This window comes from Carcharodon carcharias, chromosome 15, assembly GCF_017639515.1.
Source record: "Carcharodon carcharias isolate sCarCar2 chromosome 15, sCarCar2.pri, whole genome shotgun sequence".
NCBI classification, from domain to species: domain Eukaryota; kingdom Metazoa; phylum Chordata; class Chondrichthyes; order Lamniformes; family Lamnidae; genus Carcharodon; species Carcharodon carcharias.
Genome location: NC_054481.1, coordinates 72,885,428 through 72,901,927, shown reverse-complemented (window position 1 = coordinate 72,901,927; position 16,500 = coordinate 72,885,428). Strand labels below are relative to the sequence as shown.

The window sequence follows — 16,500 nt, the reverse complement described above, 5'->3', positions numbered from 1 at the left end:
AGTCCGTATGACTCTTCAACAGAACTAAGTAAAAATAGAAAAGAGGTGAAATATAAGCTAGTTTAACGGTTGGGGGGAGGTGGGACAGATAGAGCTGGATAGAGGGCCAGTGATAGGTGGAGATAGCCAAAAGATGTCATAGACAAAAGGATGAAGAGGTGTTGATGGTGGTGATATTAGCTAAGAAATGTGCTAATGGTGACATTAAGGGTAGAAAGCAGGACGAGCAAGGTACAGATAGCCCTAGTGGGGGTGGGGTGGTGTCAAGGGATCGGAATAGGCTAAAAGGTAAAGATAAAACAATAGGTAGAAACACATTTAAAAATAATGGAAATAGGTGGGAAAAGAAAAATATATAAATAATTGGAAAAAGGGGGATCGGAAAGGGAGTGGGGATGGAGGAGAGAGTTCATGATCTAAAGTTGTTGAACTCAATATTCAGTCCGAAAGGCTGTAAAGTGCCTAGTCGGAAGATGAGGTGCTGTTCCTCCAGTTTGCCATTTCAACACATCACCCTGCTCTTATGCCCACATGTCCATCCTTGGCCTGGTGCAATGTTCCAGTGAAGCTCAACGCAAACTGGAGGAACAGCACCTCATCTTCCGACTAGGCTCTTTACAGCCTTCCGGACTGTATATTGAGTTCAACAACTTTAGATGATGAACTCTCTCCTCCATCCCCACCCCTTTTCTGATCCACCTTTTTCCAATTATTTATATTTTTCTTTTACTACCTATTTCCATTATTTTTAAATGTATTTCCATCCATTGTTTTATCTTTACCTTTTAGCCTATTTTGATCCCTTCCACCCCACCCCACCCCCACTAGGGCTATCTGTCACTTGCTCATCCTGCTTTCTACCCTTAATGTCACCATTAGCACATTTCTTGGCTAATATCACCACCGTCAAGACCTCTTTGTCCTTTTGTCTATGACATCTTTTGGCAATCTCCAATTGTCACTGGCCCTCTATCCAGCTCTACCTGTCCCACCTCCCACGTGCACCCCTCCCACCCCCCAACTACCAGCTTATATTTCACCTCTTTTCTATTTTTCCTTAGTTCTGATGAAGAGTCATACGGACTCGAAACGTTAACTGTGTTCCTCTCTGCAGATCCTGTCAGACCTGCTGAGTTTTTCCAGGCATTTTTGTTTTTGTTCTCCAAAGGCATAATGATTCGGGTAGCAGCTCTATTAGACAAAAGGGTCAGTATGCGGATTTACTTATGGATTTAAGGTCTTTTTATGTTTTTATCAGCAGTCATACTTAGTGACACAAAAATAGATTTTATTAAAAGCAGATTATTATCAGACCGAGGCAATTTAATTTTGTGGAAATGCCCTCACTTGACTGCACTGTGTGTAATTTATCCAGCACCTGTTTTACAGACCTGGGGCTAACTTATCTAATAAGTGGTACTGTAACCACACTAGTGTAGTTCATCCAGGTTTAAATGGGACTACTGACTACACTGATAGTAACCCATCCAGTATTAGTGAGATTGGCAAAAGTTTGCTATCAAAGAAAGGCATCACAGAATTTTAACGGCACAGAAGGAGGCCATTTGGCCTATCATGTCTGCACTGGCTCTCTAAATGAGCATTATGACCTAGTGCCGTTGCCCTGCCTTTACCCCGTGCCCTTGCACATTTGTTTCCATTCGAATAATCACCTAATGCCCTCTTGCATGCCTTGATTGAACCTTCCTCCACCACACTTCCAGGCAGTGCATTCCAGACCTGAACCACTCGTTGTGTGAAAAAGTTTTCTCTCACATCACATTAGCTTCTTTTGCGAAACGCTTTCAATCTCTGCTCTTTCATTCTTGATCCTTTTACGAGCGGGAACAGCTTCTCCCTATCTACTCTGTCAAGCCTGCTCATGATTTTGAACATCTCTATCAAATCCCCTCTTAGCCGCCTTCTCTCCAAGGAGAAAAGTTCTCCAACCTTTCTTCATAACTGAAGTTTCTCGCCCCTGGAATCATTCTTGTAAACCCTGTCTGCATTCTCTCCAATGTGATCACATCCTTCCTACAATGTGGCGCCCAGGACTGTACACAATATGCCAGCTGAGATCTAATGAGTGTCTTATATAAACTGAGCATAACCTCTCTGTTCTTGTATTCTATGCCCCATTAATAAAGCCCAGGATACTATATGCTTTATTAATTGCTCTCTCCACCTGTCCTGCCACGTTCAATGATCTATGCACATATACACCCAGGTTTTCCTGCGGCTGTGCCCCCTTCAAAATTTCATCCCTTATTTTATATTGTCTCTCCATGTTCTTCCTACCAAAATACATCACCTCACACTTCTCCTCATTGAATTTCATCTGCCACCTATCTGCCCGTTCCACCTACTTGTCTATGTCCTTTTGAAGTTCTACACTGTCGTCCTCACAGTTTACAGCAAGCTTCTTATCATCTGCAAACTTTGAAATTGTCCCCTGTACACCAAGATCTAGATCATTAATATATATCAGGAAAAGCAAGGGTTCCAATACTGACCCCTAGGAAACTCCACTACAAACCTTCCTCCAGCCTGAAAAATATCCATTGATCATTGCTCTCTGCTTCCAATTTTTTAGCCAATTTTGTATCCCCATTGCTACTATTGTTCTTATTCCATGAGCAATAACTTTTCTCAAGTCTGTTGTGTGGCACTGTATCAAATGCCTTTTGAAAGTCCATGTACCCCACATCAACAGCATTACCCTTTTCGAGCTTTTCTGTTACCTCTTCAAAAAACTCCAGCAAGTTAGTTAAACACGATTTCCCCTTTAGAAATCCATGCTGGCTCTTCTTTGTCAACCCATGTTTTTCCATGTGACTACTAATTCTACCCCGAATAATTGTTTCTAGATCTTGCCCACCACGGAAATTAAACTAACTGATCTGTAATTGCTGGGATTATCCTTACAACCTTTTTTGAACAAGGACATGATGTTTGCAATTCTCCCATCCTCTGGCATCTCCCCTGAGTCTAGGGAAGACTGAAAGATTATGGCCAGTCCCTGCAATTTCTCCTCTTGCTTCCTTCAATATCCTTGGATGCATCTCGTCTGGTCCCGGTGCCTTGTCAACTTTAAGTACTGACAGTCTCATCCACATTTCCTCCTTGTAAATTTTGAATCCTTCTAGTGACAGAGTTTCCTTGTCTATCACCATGACCTGGGTAGCATCTACCTCCTTGGTAAAGATGGATGCAAAATATTCATTTGATACCTCTGCCATGGCCTCTGCATCCATGTATAAATTCCCTTTTAGGTCCCTAATCATCCCTACTCCTTTTTTCACCGTTTTGCTATTTATATGCCTATAGAAGACTTTGGAATTCCCCTTTATGTTGGCTGCCAGTCCTTTCTCATAATCCCTCTGACTTCTCTAACATGCTGTTTCAACTCCCCTCTGAACCTTCTGTGTTCCTCTTAGTTCTCAATTGTATTTTCTACCTGACACCTGTCATAAGTGCAATTTTTCTTCTTCATCTTAATTTCAATCTCCTTTTTCATCCAGGGAGCTCTGGGCTTGTTTACCTTACCTTTCCCTTTTCAATGGAATATATCTTGACTGTGCCTGAACCAATTATTTTTTGACGGTAGCCCATTGTTCAGCTACAGTTTTTCCTACCAATCTTTCACTCCAGTCTATCTGGCCCAGCTCCATTGTTGCCCCATCGAAGTCTACTGTCATCCAGTTAATTATTCTTAGATTGGATTGCCATCGCCCTTTTCTATCATCATCCTAAAATGTACAATACAATGATCACTGTCTCCTAAATGTTCCCTCACTGACACTTGGAAATGAGATGGGCCAAATAGATCAAGAACCAGGTCCAACAGTGTGTCTTTTCTGGTTGGATTGGACACATACTGCTGTGGAAAATTCTCCTGAACACAATCTAGGAACTTCTGCCCCTTTTCGACCTTTACATTACCACTGTCCCAGTCTACATTCAGGTAATTAAAGTCCCCCAGCATAACTACTCTATAATGTCTGCATCGCTCTGTAATTTCCCTGCGGATTTGTTTTCTACATCCTTCTCACTATTTGGCGGTATATAGACTACACCGAGCAATGTAATTGCACCCTTTTTGTTCCTTGGCTTTAGCCAAATTGATTCTGTCCTTGAATAATCTTGGATGTCCTCTTTCTCCAGCACTGCAATGCTTTCCTTAACCAATACCGCCACCCCTCCTCAATTTCTTCCTTTCCTATCTTTTCTGAACACCTTGTACCCGGGAACATTTAACACCCAGTTCTGCCCTTCCTTGAGTCAGATCTCTGATATCACCACAACATCATTTTTCCATACGGTAATCTGCATCTGTAACTCCCTTATGTACTACACTCCGTGCATTCACACACATGCATAGTAACCCTGATTTAGATTTTGTTACTTTCTCCATTATCCCGATTTTACCTATTAACTTACTATTCTCTATACTAGTGCTATCTGTCCCTCTTGGTATTTTGAGCACCCTGGTATTTCTCTCTAATATTTTCTCTAAGTTCCCACACCCCTTCTGAGTTAGTTTAAAGCCCTCCCAACAGCACTAGCAAAATGCTCTGCAAGGAACTCAGTCCCAACTCTGTTCAGGTGCAACCTGTCTGGCTTGTGCAGGTGCCATCTCCCCTAGAGCCAGTCCCAGTGTTCCAGCAATCGAAAGCCTTCCCTCCTGCACTATCTTTCCAGCCATGCATTCATCTGCCTTATCCTCCTATTTCTGTACTCACTGGCACGTGGCATTGGGATTAATCCGGAGATGACTAAATTTGAGGCCCTTCATGCTAATTTTTTTATCTAGCTCCCTAAATTCTGCCAGCAGGACCACATCCCCCCTTCTTATCTAAGTAATTGGTACCAATGTGGACCACAACCTCTGGCTGTTTACCACCCCCCCCCCCCCCCCCCCCCCCCCCCCCCCCCCCACCGCCCAGAAGAATGTCCTGCAGCCCCCCTGTGATGTCCTTGACCCTGGTACCTGGGAGGCAACAAACTATCCTGGAATCATGTCTACGGCCACAGAAACGCCTGTGTTCCTCTAACCAATGAATCCCCTATTATTACTATTGCTCTTTCTTTCTTCTTCTTCCCCTCCTGTACAACCGAGCCGCTTGTCGTGCCGCAAACTTGGGTCTGACTGCACTCCTCTGAAGAACCAACGCCCTCACCAGCTTCCAAAATGGAAAACTGATTTGTGATTGGGATCCCAGAGGACTCCTGCATTATCTGCCTACTTCTCTTGGACTGCCTGGTGGTAACCCATTCCCTGTCTGTCTCCAGGTACTTAAGCTACGGTGTGACCGCCTCTCTGAATGTGCTATCCATGTAGCTCTTAGCCTCGCGGATGCGCCACAGTGACTCCAAACACCGGTCGAGGTAATGTGTGTCACCTTTTGTTCTTTGCCTTTTTTTGGTGTAATAAATATCTATTCTGTTTGAATTTATATATTTTAAAAAAACCCTGGGACACAGGAGGGATTACCTGAGTGAACTGTCACCAAACTGATCAAAAGTGCATATTGTTAGCTGAATTTCATTTTGACATCATGACGTTTTGAAGAGGTTCTGCATTGGGATTTTGTTTGTGTAAATGTCAAGGTTGTTAAAGCAAGTGCGTTTTGAACCATTTCTGCAGCAAAATCCATCAGAAAGTAATTAGAATATTTCTGCTCCTGACTGGAACAATTCCAAAGAAAGAACTGGGCAAAGATTATGGTGGCTTGAAGTGTTTGCTGCTAGCTCTGATGCTTGAAAATCATGACAACAGAACCTTTTAATTCTGGGAAGGATACTGACCTGCAGATGAGCAGGAAGTGTAGGGGCTGCTGTTCCTCAGATTTAATTAAACACAAATGTTCACGAAAGTGTCCACAACAAAGCTGCTTCCTTATTGTAGAGGAAGGTGGCTCTGCTTACGGAATTATATAGTACAGGCTCGTGATGTGTTGGTCCTCTTGAATGCTCTTCTTAATTGGGTCACATGGTGGCCAGCTTGGTGTTCTGAATGCTGATGTTTATTGTGCAATTACTTTGAAGACTGTTGTTGAAATATTTTGAATAACAAATGTAGGTTTCACTAGATGAGTGAGAATGAAATTCTGTGCAGCATGCTCAATTGTGAAAGTGTCGGCCAAGATATTCGCTTCCAGTCTGGCACTTCCTCAGTCATTCTGGAGTGGGCAGAGTGGGAAGTGTGCTCGGGGGCAATTGACTGAGACATTGCTGTTCCCTTCTTCCAAATAACGGGGAATATGTTTACCATTGTGTGTGCCCACATACAATGCAAAGCTGAGGGAATCACCTTCTATTTCCATGCGACTGCCATTTTGTTTGCAGATTGGATGTAGGGCCTGGAATGTTGGACTCCAGCGTTTAGATTTTGAAGGTTGTAGAAGTGGCCTTGGGTTCGAGTGTGGAAGGGCCTGTGCAAGTGATGTTGGATTGTGGCCAAACACAATCTCAGCACCAGCAATAATAAAAACAGAAAATGCTGGAGATACTCAGCAGCTCTGGTAGCATTTGTGGAGAGAGAAACAGAATTAACATATTAGGCCTGTGACCTTACAGCAGCAACAGCAGGACAGACTGTGGAACCATCCCCATCACACAAATAATCCTGGGCCAAAAAGTTGGCTTCAGTCAGGAGATCCCTGTGGTGGGCAGTATTCTAACTATGGGAATTGCATCCACTCAGAGCCAAAACCATAATCTCTATATTAAGTTTTGTTGTTCTAAGATTCACCGACGTTTCCTGACTTTCTCTGATTTCAGGAACCCAGTGAAAATTAGTTATCATCATGTTTTATTCCAACATCCTGAGAACTGTGACCAAGCTGTGTGGTAGTATTATGCTGCCTTCACATTTTGTAAAATATTCCCTTTTGAGTTATAGATGAGCCAGAACTTCCTTCAGCCAGAGGCTGACGAGGCTGAAACCATTGTGTTTGTCTCCTATCAGAAACCTCCCACTCTGCTCCGAATTCTAGCCTTCTCCCTGGCTTCTTACTCCTGTTGAATGTCATAGTTCCCATTCGTTGTGCTGTTTGACTTGGACTGAGCTTCAAAGGCCACATTCCAGTCATCAACTCTTATCCTTGGCATTTCCACTTCCAGGCTCGACCATAACTGTCTCCTCATTAGCTGCACACCACAAAAACTCCCGAGTCATCCAAAACTCTGCTGCCTACATAAACTCTACATTGAACCCCAAACATTATACTGAACCTCATTCACTCAACAGCCCTGCCCTTGAGCCTTCTCTGGTCCCCTGTCCTTCAGTACATTAATTTGAAAATCCTAAACATCCTTCGATGAACTTGCCTCCGCTGTGCCTCTGCGATTTCTTGCAGTCCTGTATTCCATTTATTTTCTTTCACCCAACTCCGCCCTATTATGTTTCTCTCCAGCTCAATGTTTTTTGGGAATTGTAAATCTGCACCTTGAAATTCTCATCCTCCCACCACCTCACCACATCTCTTAGACTATGCCTTCAATCTGTTTTCCTCCTGCTCCCTTATTTCTTTCCCTACCTGATTGTTGTCTCCACATCTTGTAAGGCATTTTGAGAAATTATTTAATGCGTGGAATGTTGTATAAATGTGAGTCATTGTCTGCTCTATTTTGATCAAGGAACTATAGCTAAGTCTCTTGACTGGGACTTGATTTTAACTGAAAATTCTACCTGATGCTTTTCTGCTATATTAAAAGAAAACCTCCTTCCTAGGATTCGGAATAATATTAAGGATGAAAAGATTAATGAGACTGATACTGCATCATTTACATTTCTTCACAGGGATGCACTGGTTTTAATTTTCCAAAACTCCCTAGATTTGGGGAAGGTTCCATTAGATTGGAAAATAGCAATAATAACTCCTTTATTCAAAAAGGCAGGGAGACAGAAAGCAGGAAACTGCAGGCCAGTTAGCTTAACATCTGTCGTAGGGAAAATGTTAGAAGCTATTATTAAAGATGTTATAGCAGGGCATTTAGAAAAATTCAAGGCAATCAGGCAGAGTCAACATGGTTTTGTTAAAGGAACATCATGTTTAACCAATTTATTGGAGTTCTTTGAAGGAGTCACATGTGCTGTGGATAAAGGGGAACCAGTGGACATACTTACTTAGATTTCCAGAAGGCATTTGATAAAGGGCAACATCAAAGGTTATTGCAGAAAATGAAAGTTCATGGTGTGGGGGGTAACATATTGACATGGATAGAAGATTGGCTAGCTAATAGGAAGCAGAGAGTTTGCATAAATGGGTCTTTTTCTGGTTGGCAGGATGTGATGAGTGGTATGTCACAGGGATCAGTGCTCGGTCTTAACTTTTTACACTTTATATAAATGACCTGGGTGAAGGGACCGAAGGAATGGTTGTGAAATTTACTGACGACACAAAGATAGATAGGAAAGTAAATTACGAAGAGGATGCAAGGAGGCTACAAAGTGACATAGATAGGTTAAGTGAGTGGGCAAAGATCTAGCAAATGGAGTACAATGTGGGCAAATGTGAAATCGTTCATTTCGGCAGGAAGAATAAAAAAAAAGCGTATTATTTACATGGCGAGAGATTGCAGAGCTCTGAGGTACAGAAGGATCTGGGTATCCTATGCATGAATCACAAAAGGCTAATAGAATGTTATCAATTATTGTGAGGACAGTGTTTTAAGGAAGAATTCCAGAGCTAAGGGCCTTGGCAACTGAAGGCATGCTACCAATGGTGAAGCAATTAAAATCGTTGATGAACAAGAGGCCAGAATTGGGAAAGTGCAGATATCTGTGAGGGTTGTAGGGCTGGATGCCCCAGAGATGATGAGTTGGCCTTCAATTATCAGGTACTGTATCCAAATCATGATAGTTAATTGCTCTCTTAAATAGGGAGTTTTCTGAAAGAAAGAACTCTGTGTACCCCTTCCACATTCAGTTAGTGTTCAATGCCAACCATTTCTGAGTTAAAGTCCCAAATTATTTCCAGAACAGCGCATCAACCTTTTACCCTTAGTTCGAGGTTGTGTTGCTTACATATTCACTTTTCCAATTTCTTCACTGTTACTTTTCTGTTAATTAAATGGAAGATGAAAACTTCCTTTTGGGTGTAATGGTTTCATAGCCTGTCAACCCAGTTTAATCAAAAACGCGAGATAGTATATCCTTATTTCAAATTTATCCAACCCTTCCAGGGATTGGTAATTGACTGAGAAGTATTTCCCTCTGGAAGTGTCTCAGGTTTATTTGTGAACTAATTGCAATTTATAAAACACTATCAAGGCACTAGGGAAGATGCAAAAACAATTTATACAAATAAGATCAGAACTGAGAGGGCAGACTGAACGGGCTGCGGCACTTTTCTGTGGAAAAAAAGTGCGTGACGGCTGAGGGAGCGACCTGATAGAGGTCTTTAGAAGCATGGAGTGGGTTGATAGGGGTTATGTAGAGGTGATTTAACACGTGGGGAGAATTCAGAGCCGGGAGTCACTAAGGTACGATAGTCACCAAAAAATCGAAAAAGGAATTTGAGAGAATGTGCATCTTGCTACAACAGGGAGTAGTTGAGGTAATATCAGAAAAGGAATGATGGGCTCTTGAAAAAAGAAGGTTGAGATGTGGCCTCATAGAAGTCTTTAAAATTCTGAAAGGTTTTGATAGAGTGAATACAGAGAGAATGTTTCTTCTTGTGGAGAAGAGCATAACTAGAGGCCATCAATATAAGATAGTCACCAAGAAATCCAATAGGGAATTCTGAGGAAACTTCCTCACCTAAAGGGTGTGAGAATGTGGAACTCGCTACCTCAGGGATTGACTGAAGCAAATGTATAGATGCACTTAAGGAAAACTAGACAAGCATTTGCGGGAAAAGAGAATAGATGGTTACAATGGTATACTTAGAAGAGGCTCGAGCGGAGCATTAACACCAGCACAGACTGGTTGGGCTGAATAGCCTGTTTCTGTGCAGTATATCTTATGTAATGTGTAGCATTTAAGAGGAAGCTAGATACATACATGAGAGAGAAATGAATAAAAGGACATGTTGATGCGTGAGAGAAAGCTCATGTGGAGCACCAGCATTTCTGTCCTGCATATTGTATGTAAAAGTCTGTTATTAGGTGGAGGATAGGAGATTATCAGACAAAAGGATGGTAACTACAGAAATAAAAGACTTATCCAAAACCCAGAAGATATGTTGTAGACCTGAAACAAATTGGTGGAAAGAATGAAGAGGTCTTCCAGTTAAGTAGGTAAAATAGTGCTAGTGGAGCAAGGAGGAGCAAAGGAAGGTCACTGCCTCTCCTGCTTTGAACTCCCTCCATCTCTTACCTGCAAGCTGACGGACAGAAAAGGACTGTCTGATCTAATGCCATCCACTCCGTTTTCCAGTCTGTTCTGGACAGGAAGTTAAAATTCATGCTGTGATCTTTCACACATTTATGTAAGACTAGCTATAATGGTTACTGCTGTCCTTGAGTCAGCACAGACTTAGAACATTCCCAATCTTTGTGGTTTGGTGCCTCATGATATGTCAGTTAACTGAATCACTGCTGATTTTGTTTGAATGCTAGAAGGCAGAGAACTCATTTAGCCTGTGTTAATCTTTGTAACATATGAGTGTTTTATACTGTCAAATCTATTTAATCTGTCGGTGCTAGGGGAAGCTTGGCATTTGCACTCATGACAATTTCAGTTATTTATTTCCGAATGGATGTTGCCTGCATCTCTCTGCTTTAGGAGTTCAATTTGACTCGAATTAAAGCATGTGTATTTTGCACTGCTCAAGAGGTTTAACCAATGTCTCATGAGCTTGCAATTATTTTTTCAAAAAGGCAATTAATTCAGTTTATGGCCAATTAACTGACAGCTTCTAGCTTTACTGTAGAACTAAGACTCTGAAGTTATGTGGTGGAATATTATCATATGAGCACATAATGGGGAAAGGATTTCAGACATTTATTATTTAATTGGAGTTGACCACTAGCTAATGCTTTCACAAAAATAGCAGAAAGAGAAATTTATGAATTAGATATTTCTGTAATAAACTGTTGCATAATTTCAGAGTCTAAATGTTTATCAACAGGACTATATGTCCCCAAAAATCCACTGCCCTTCCCAGTGCAGCCCTTGACTAAATCCATCCAGGTAGCAGGTCTCCTGGGGCACTTCATTAATGTGGAACTTGGCCCACAATGTTGTATGTGACATAGCTGGGGTGGAAAGGGAACTCCCAGGCTTTAAGCTTGTATAAATAGATTATTGATTGACAAGAGAGCCCAAGGTTACAATGGGTAGACGGGAAAGTAGAGTTGAAAATAGAGGCCACTGTCAGATCAGCCATTATCTTATCAAATGGCAAAGCAGGCTCGAGAGGCCGACTGGCCTACTCCTGCTCCTTATTAGTATGTTTGTATGTCTATGGTCCCAATCAGGATTGGCTTCTAAATTGGGATAAAGCAAGTGTGCCAGCTTCCTGACTCTGTGGAGCCCAGCTGGGTGGTCACAGCCTGGACGTTGGACGAGATCCCTGATGAAAATCAGGAACTTCCTGTAACTGATCAGCTCTCTTGTAAGTTGTAAAGGAAGTTGACAAATTTCTTTTAAGGAAGAACTCCTTGTGGGCCACCTTGTGAATGGCTGTCCACTGATGTTAGATATATCTAAAGAACAGGTTCACCCATTTCACCAGTTAATGTTGAAACAACCTTCAAACCATTCCTGCCACTTTCAGTCTTGCCCTCATCAATTTTCATGTAAAAGCTGCTGAGGATACTATTTAACCTGTTTTGATTCCAGTCTTAGTTGAGCAGCATAGAGGAAACCGATGTTACAATGACCAATATTTTACTGTGCTTTTGCTGGTTCTTTTTGTTCATTATTATTACTAAGTCATTTTGGATTCTGTGTGACTGGTATGAGCTAATAAATTGCTTATTTTTATGTCCTGGAAAATTGTGATCATCTGCGAACTTTGTAATTGCAGCAAAAAATGTTGTTGGCTGTAAAACTGTGAATAATTACATTCCCAATGGGAATACCCAAGGGCTGCTAAACAAAAAGTTTCTGTTTGGTTCATTCCTTGGCTGGGTCCATTGGAGGAGCCTGTGGGCTACGTCCATAACTCTGGAGGACCTTGTAGGTGGTGGAGGAGAATCAATTTGGCAGGCGGTTGGAGTGGGGAATAATGAAAGAGATTTTCAATTGGTTTGTTCGACTACACTTGTCATGGAAGTGTAGTCTGAAATGATTGTCTTTGCTTAATGTGCTAATGGATTATTTGCTGCAATACTGACCTGCACAGGCCACTCAGGATCTCTGGATCAATTACCCGGTCCACGTTGAGTTGACTGATCGTGTGTTGGCAGCAGTGGTGCAAGCATTAGCCTCAGTGCCCTGGACTGTGGAATGGAAGATGGGTTAAAGTTGTCGTTCTAGTTTTATCCGATGGCCCATTCTATAAAAGGTTCCATAGTCAAATGATGTGCAGATACTCGCCTCTGAAATGGACAATGTTCGATCAGCCAAAGAACTGGAGGTTGTAACTTTAATCTTGAGACCACTTTCGGGGTTGGGAAAAGGGAGCAGGGGGACAAAACTGAAATATTGGAGGGAAGTGCAAGTATTTGAAATTAATTCTCAATTTCCTATTTGCTCAAACTTCACAGTGACCTTTGTAATAAGCCTTGGCCTTTCAGCTAGGTTTACTCAACAGAAAATTACAGTTCTAGAATTTGGGAGATCACTTGGTTTCTTTTGGGAAACCAAGTGGTATTACAATAATTATGCACTTCCTTTACGACTTGTAAAAGTATATCTCAGATTTTTACCTCTCACTATTGTGAATTAATTTGGCACAAATCTTATTCCGGTATTAGAGGCAACATGTGCTGGGATTTAAAATTGCTTGGAACCATAATTCTGTCGAAGTCATTATTGTTTTTGGTGGATATGTTTAACTAATGTTCAAGCCTGCATTTCTCTGACTCTTGGCTTGTGTGGGTCCATTCATTGTAAATTGTGCTCATACAGCTTTAAATGGAAGTTAATGATCTAGTAATTTTATGTCCACTATTCAGGTAAATGTGTGATTTATGAAGTTGGAAGAAGCATGTGACCATTTGATAGAAAAACAAGTTATTTAAGTAGCACTGCCAAAAATTATATTTGCATCTGCATGGATGTTTTTTGTTGCTGTTCATTTGTCAATAGGAATATGCAAACTAACAAAAATTGTAAATGAAATGGGACCCTGCTGTTTGCTGCTGCTACTTTTTTCCGACGTATGTTGGTTTGTTTGCTTCTGACAGGGAGCATGTATATCATTTTGAGAGAGATGAATAAATGTTTGAAGCAGATGATGATATGGGGAGGGAGCAAGTTAGTGGATTCGTTTTGGAATACTCCAGTAAAGAGTTAGTATGGATATAATGGGCTGAATGGCCTTCTGTCCTTTATGGTCCTGTGCTGTGGTTCTCTATTCTGTCCAGGTCTCAACAGTAACTTCTGCTGACAAATAGGCTTTTGTCAACAAAAACTAGCGCTGAAATATAGTGCAGGTTTTTGTAATGGGTCAGTGGATAATTGTCAGGACATGTGAATTCATACCACAGCATCAATCAACAAGATGGCAAGTTCAATTCATAATATGCAATGGTCCAAATAATCTGTGCCAGGAGAAGTGGTGGGATTACACAATTGCTAATAGTATCCCAGGGCTAGGGGAAGGAAAAGCTTCCTATTATTGATACAAATCAACAATCCTCACTGAAGAGCACCTGTGTACAGGATTGGGTTTAGCTGAGTTGACCCCTTGAACATCATTTGAGATTCGCACATGAAGAATAAAATATCAGATGACCGTTGGTGTTTGAGCAGCCATGCCCCAGTTTACCTCACTGAGGGAAGGACTGGCAAGACAAAAATAAACTTTCAATTTTATTTCATGTTTTCTATCCTCTGGAGATCTTTCATTTCTTGGATTCAACTTCAGATAATTTAATTTTACATTAATATTTGACAATTTCCTATTCAGTGTTTTAGAGGTGTTATTTAATACAAGAAAAGAAAATTGCCAGATCAAAGTCCACTGTATAAGCTAGATGTGCAGGATAGCAAGTGGTATTGTATCGAGTTACCTACCAGTAATGACTTATAGTCATTAAAACAATTGGCTAAGATTTCTAAAGATTGTACAAAATACAACTTTTGTGAACTTTAATGGATTTGTTTGGTTCAGGTTGGTCCAGAGATTGTGCTGAATATAAAGAGCTAAAATCCTTTATGAAGCATTTGGTTTGGGTGTTCCTCTGCCTCACTGCTCCAATCAGGAGCAATAGTAAAAACTTGTACTCATACAGCACTTTTAATGTGGTAAAATATTTAATCATTATGTTAATTTAATTTTCTTAAAGATGATGTGTTGGGACTGCAGCATGTGGGTGCTCCAGGATGCCAGTGTGATCCAGGGCAATTATGCCTGCAGTAAGTGTCTGTGTCTTGAAGAGCTTCAGCTCAAAGTCATTGAGCTGGAGACCAAGCTGCACACGGTGACAAATCAGGGAGGAGGGAAGTTACTTGGAAACGTTGTACCAGGAGGCAGTCATCCCTTAAGGTAGAGTATTCTGATTTGGTGCGTGGTCAGGGACAGGAGGGTGTGGATTTGAGTGAGGCAGGTACAGAGACCCAGAAGGTAGGAGTAGAGGAGCCACAGCCTCTGCAATTTCCAACAGATTCAAGGTGCTTGCAGCCTATATGGATGAAAGTGGAGGCTGCAGCGTAGATGAGTAAACTGACCATGGTACAGGAAGGCATTTAAGCAGGGGGAGTAAATAGAAATAAAGTTATTGTATGGGACAGTATAGTCAGGGGGATAGACCCAGTTGTCTGTAGCCAGTAGCGAGAGTCTAAAAGGCTGTGTTGCCTGTCTGGTGCCAAAGTTTGGAACAGCTCAGGGCTGGAGAGAAACTTGCAGTGGGAGGGGGAGGATTTCATGGTCGCAGTCCACGAAGGTACCAAAGACATAGCAGAACCTCTTCCCTAGTCCTACCTTAGGGCATATGAACAGCTAAGGGCTGAATTAAAATGCAACACCTTCAAAGTTGATAATCTCTGGATTATTACCTGAGCTACAAGCAAATTGGCATAAGTTAAATAAGATTAGAGAGTTAAATGCATAGCTCAAAGGTTGGTGTAAGAGAAGCGGCTTTCGATTCATGGGATACTGGTATTAGTATTGGGGAAAGTGGGAGCTGTGCCGTTGAGATGCTCTACACTTGAACCATACCAGGACCAGCGTTCTGGTAAGTCCTATAACTAGAGTGGCAGAGAGAACTTTAAATGGTGGGGGCAAGGGATCAAGTGTGGGAAGATGTGATAAATTAGATAGAGAAGGCTCTCTTGCCTTAGAGAGCAAGGGTGCAATAGGAAAAGTGATAATCAGAGCATGGCAGGAAGGGACAGAGTGTGCAAATCTAAGAGTGTAGATAGGGCCAGAGATTGAAAAAATGATGAAAAGATCGAGTTTAAGGCTCTATTCCTGAACACACATAGTATTCATAACAAAACAGATGAATTGACAGCTCAAATAGGAATAAATATCTGTGACTTGATCACCATTATAGAGACATGGCTTCAAGATAACAAAGGCTGGGACCTGAATATTCAAGGGTACATGACATTTTGGAAGGGCAGGAAGCTAGGAAAAGGTGGAGGGGTAGCTCTGTTAATTAAGGATAAGTACAATAGACTTTAGTTTTGGAGATAAATTGTAGAATTGATTTGGGTAGTGATGAGAAATAGTAAAGTTAAGTTGTCACTTGTGGGAGTAGTTTATAGGCCTCCTGACAGTAATCACACTGTAGGATGGGGTATACAGGAAGAATGAATGGGTTTGTGAGAAAGGTACAGTGATAATCATGGATGATTTTTAATCTACTTATAGACTGGATGAATCAGGTTGGCAAAGGTAACTTGGAAAATGAGTTTATAGAGTATTTTTGGAACAATTTCTTTCAGCAGCACAGTCTAGCACCAACCAGAGAGCAAGCTACACTAGATCTGGTAATGTGCAATGAGACAGGATTAATTAATAACCACATAGTAAAGATGTCCCTAGGTAGCAGTTATCAGTAGCAGTGATCATAACATGATTGAATTTTGCATTTAGTTTAAGGGAGAGAAGAGTGGGTCTAAGATTAATGCTTTGAACTTAAATAAAGGCAATTATAAGGGCATGAAGATAGAGCTGGCTAAAGTGAACTGGGAAATAAGGTTAAGGGATAAGTTAGTAGATATACAATGACGGGCGTTTAAGAAAATATTTTTAAACACTCAAAGGTATGTTCCAGTGAGAACAAAGACTCAAGGGAAGGGTGTACCATTCGTGGCTAATGAAGGAAGCTAAAGATAGTGTTAAATTGAAAGAAAAAAAGTATAATTCTGCGAAGATTAGTAGTGAATCTGCAGATTGGACAGAATATAAAGAACAGTGAAGAATGGGAGGGAGA

General features: G+C 41.3%; 1 protein-coding gene across 12 annotated transcripts in view; it reads left to right on the top strand.

Moving 5' to 3' along the window:
- Nucleotides 1–16,500, top strand: part of LOC121287988 (inactive rhomboid protein 1-like) — a 393,414-nt gene that overhangs the window by 65,353 nt on the left and 311,561 nt on the right. For 5 of the 12 annotated variants that reach the window (XM_041206193.1, XM_041206174.1, XM_041206176.1 and 2 more), the window contains one exon: nt 5,293–5,388. The exons of the other annotated variants lie outside the window; for them this stretch is intronic. The gene's annotated coding sequence lies outside the window, so the exon portion shown is untranslated. The remainder of the gene's footprint in view (nt 1–5,292; nt 5,389–16,500) is intronic. 12 annotated transcript variants of the gene reach the window in all.